The following is a 4369-nucleotide window of genomic DNA, read 5'->3' as shown; positions in this document are numbered from 1 at the left end:
AAAGAGGGGGAGGGTGACTGGGTGGGAGGTAATCAACCAAGTATGTATGCATATATGCATGGCCTATGGACACAGACAATGGAGCGGTCAGGGCCTGGGGAGAGGAGCGGGGGCAGTTTGCAGGGGGCCAATGGGGGAGAAAGGGAGACGTATGTAATACTTTTCAACAACAACAACAAAAAAGAATGATGGCTATGGAAAGCATCCAGCACACAGCAGATCTTAATATACTGACTTGTTATTATGATTGTTCATATCTCAATAATAGTAAGTGAAATAGGACCACTAAATAATAAAACTAGACAAGGCATCAGAGTTATTTCATCAGTATGGAAAAATGGAGATCCAAAGAGAGACTGCTCTTACACAAGTGTAACGCCAGTTGGAGCTGGAATCTAGATCCTCTCGGAGTTCTCCATTTTCCCTTCATCTATCTGGTGTTCTAAACTCTTCTGACTACAAGTCAGTCTACCTCATTCCTAGCTTAAGGAAGTATTTCCCAAACTTTCCAATTATTTACATCCCATGTTTGTGATTTTTGCCATATTCTTATAATAATACCTTCTGTATTATTATTAATATTTTTTCAAATAAATTTATTTTTACCAAAAGTATTTTAAATGGAAATTTCATATCACCATCATAAATGGAGAGCCAACAATATCACCTGTGAAATGACAGGTTTGTGGTAAGACAATTTCTTTTAAGGCACAGTAAAATAAATGTTGAACTATCTATCCTATATAATAAAAGGGTAATATGCAAATCGACCAAACGGCAGAACAACTGGTTGCTATGATGCACAATGACCACCAGGGGGCAGATGCTCAATGCAGGAGCTGCCCCTGTTGGTCAGTGCGCTCCCACAGGGGAAGCACCACTCAGCCACAAGCCCAGCTGATGGCTGGTGAGCGCAGCAGCGGTCCTCTGCAGCAGTGCTAAGGATGTCCGATTGTGGCTTAGGCCTGCTCATCATGTGGGCCTAAGCCGTCAGTCAGACATCCCCTGAGGGCTCCCAGACTGCTACAGGGTGCAGGCTGGGCTGAGGGGACCCCCTCCCCCACCCTCCAGTGCACGAATGTCGTGCACCAGGCCTCTAGTTGTATATAAAAGCCTAAGCGACCATTCAACCATCTGACCGGTAGCTATAGTGCACAATGACCACTAGGGGGCAGACGCTCCGACTGGTAGCTATGATGCACCCTGACCACCAGGGTGCAGATGCTCAACACAGGAGCTGCAGAGCTGCGGTGACTTGGCAGCTGCGGTTCTTGGGTGACACACCCAGAACCAGAGAGGAGGGAGCCCAATTCTGGGGTGCATCACCTGAGAACCGCCTTCTCGCAATCCAGGACCCCTCGGGGGATGTCCTGATCCCCACAGGTTTTGGCCCGATCTCCACAGGCCAGGTCGAGGGACCCCATCAGTGCATGAATCGTGCCTCTAGTTAAAATATAAGATCTTTTATGTACAATTACCTGCACTTCCCCAAGTAGAATGCATACCACATTTTGGGAAATGCAGACCTATGTAATGAATCAGTGAATTCTAGATCATGTCCAAATCTATCCTAAAACCAAACTGCCCTTTGATGTGGGTAGTTTATAATTCAGAAAGGACAGAGCAAAAGACCTGGCCTGTCATGGACCCACTGTTATTCATATCAGCTACTCTCAGTGTCATCTCTAGTTGAACACTGGCCCATCCTATTTTTGCTATTTCTTCACCGATTGGAGTTTTAGCTACTCTAGCATAGAATATATACTAAAACCTAATGCTGCTTTAGTACCATTTGGAAACTTTAACTCCCTGTTCCAGCAGATTTTATTCCCTTGACTTGGAATTTAAAGTTAGAATAACCTAGATTATTTCCTGCCTGAAAGAGACCACTGCTGAGGAATTGCAACCTTCCACATGGTTCAGCACCTCAGTGCCTGCTGGAGCCCCTGGCACAAGGTATACAGTCATCGCCTGAAACAATCAAGTTAGAGGTGCCTCTGGCTAGAACTGCTGCCACTAGGTGGATGTCAATGGCAACTGCACCACTCTCATCTGTCAACTAGGTGGTGAGTTTTGGCTCTAGCACTCCCCGCACCTCCCACACCCACCACCCCCAACCCCCACCCCCTGAGGCAGCCTACTTGCTCCCTAATTCTCTGACACTCTGTGTTCCCCCTCCAAGTCCTCCTCTGGGTGAGTTAGCACTGGGGATGTTTGCATACCAAACACAGCTAATTGACATTCTGTCACAATCTGTTCAACAAATGGTAGGCTTGTGTGTGTGTGTGTGTGTGTGTGTGTGTGTTGCACTGGGTTGTATTTTTAGCCAGGTTGGGGAGGGAAAGAAATTTAGTCACTTTAGCAGGCAGAAAACGTATTGCCAGGTCTTTTTTGCCTGGCATTCTCCTAAGTGGCGGTGAGCACCTTTAACAGGTGGAGCTCAGGATGCACTCAGATCTGATTTTATCAGCATATATGCTGGGCAAGTTCTATGTGAGGATGAAGACTTCCTTTGTGCTTTTTTATGTTCTGCATTGTCACCATTTACTGTTAGTGTTCTCATCTCATTTCAAGGAAGCTTGCCTGGCTCAGCCGTGACAGACACCTCTGTGGGAGTCACGTAGCAAAGACTGATGCTCCACCGGGGAAAAAAGAAGGGGGCAGGCCTGGTCTAGCACTTTGTAATAAGCCCCGCCCCCCACCAGCAAAAGCACATCTTATTCTAACATTTAAGTGTCAGCATGTTCTTGATAATCAAGAGAGAAACTAAAACAAACCCATACAGACTAGCCATCCTCAATGACTGCCAACAATACCCAGAACTACCCATAATTCTTCAATCTGAAGGGCCTTGGGCTTCTTGATAGGATGTCTAAATAGGATGCTATATGTTATTACTGATACAGACTTTATCATTAAAATTGGACACTGCACTTCACTTCTCAGGAAACATTAACTAATAAGCAACTACCACCCTGAAGAGTGTGTGGTTAGTGGATAGAACCTGGACTCTTGGATCAGAAGATAGGTAGGGTATCTCTTTTCACAGAGCACCTATTAGCTCCTGTTTTTCCCAGTTCAGATGGGTAAGGAGGCTAGGGAGACTCTTGTCAGAGTAAACTTAAATAACTTGGTCATTCTAACCAAGGCAGACATTTTCCTTTCTAGAAAATTACACGCCTACCCTGACCTATGGAAAAGTCTATTCCATTTCCCACTACCAAATATGGCACCCAACTGGATTTAGTCATTTCTCTGAGGAGGGACAAATAGAGTGAACCTTCACTAATCTAGTCAATTTAATTCCCCTTTAGTGGGAATTAAATTAAGATCTCAATAATACATGATGACAGTTCTGCTTTCTAGACTTATAGAGAAATTATGCCTCTAGCTCTAAATCCTAGTTATCTTTGACAGAGGAAATGAACAATTGACCAAGTAATAGAGCTGCCATGTTGTAGGGAGTAGGAGTCGAAAGAACAGATTGATGACTAGGTGATGGGATAAGTAAGGAATGGGCTGGAGACTTTTTGGTGTCAGATGCTGAGCTGGGAGAAAGAGCTATTTGTTTTGGAAATTACTTGCGGAAGCTGATAATTATACTTCATGGAGTTACATGAGCCAGGGACACGGCAAACACTAAGTTTCATAGAATTTCGTAGCTTAATGTCATCTAGTCAAATTTCCCAAGAGATACCTGAAAGCCCCTTATAGACTCAATTTGCTAGAAAATGTTTCTGATATTAAACATTTTGTTAAAGAAAAACCAACAGAAATTTTAAAAGTAACCCCAATATGTTATAGGTCTTACTACTTCATGACCCTGGGAAAGTTGCTTCATTTCTATGAGCCTGTGCTCAAAATATGACCTGGGGCAAGTCACTTCACCTCTCCCAATATTCATTTCCTTATCTATAAATAACAACCGCAGCTCTGTCATGTCTAATCCACAGGTAGAGAACAGGCTAAAGAAGATAGAAATAGAAGTGTCTTGGTTACCATAGGCATGGCATACTTTTAAAACACAAAAAAATGTTGCTATTAGCTTCTACATTCCCTCACCAGACGTACAAGCATAGTAATGTTTCATCCCACTCCAGTCTACTAAGAGGTTTCTCCTTCTTGCTTGTAATTCTCTCCATAGAGCTACCCACAGATGGGTCTCTACAAGAGCATTCTCCAAAGCGGTCAGTTCTGTTTTCTCTCTCTGTCTCTCTCTCTCTCTCTCTCACACACACACACACACACACACATACACACACACACACACACACACAAACAAGGAATAGGTTTGTGCTGGTCACAGCGTCTGTTGGGGGAGCAGCCAGTGTACAGTGAGGCTTTCAGTGGGAACAGCTGCCTCTTGCTT

General features: G+C 44.2%; 1 long non-coding RNA gene across 1 annotated transcript in view; it reads right to left on the bottom strand.

Moving 5' to 3' along the window:
• Window positions 1-2495: 2495 nt before the first annotated feature.
• Window positions 2496-4369, bottom strand: part of LOC107182241 — a 29068-nt gene continuing 27194 nt past the window's right edge. The window contains exon 4 of the long non-coding RNA XR_001512960.1: window positions 2496-2506. This is a non-coding gene — a long non-coding RNA (uncharacterized LOC107182241). The remainder of the gene's footprint in view (window positions 2507-4369) is intronic.

Source organism: Myotis davidii, unplaced genomic scaffold (genome assembly GCF_000327345.1).
Source record: "Myotis davidii unplaced genomic scaffold, ASM32734v1 scaffold534, whole genome shotgun sequence".
NCBI lineage: Eukaryota > Metazoa > Chordata > Mammalia > Chiroptera > Vespertilionidae > Myotis > Myotis davidii.
Note: the sequence above shows the minus strand (reverse complement) of the source record. Positions and strands in the feature narration are given on the sequence as shown.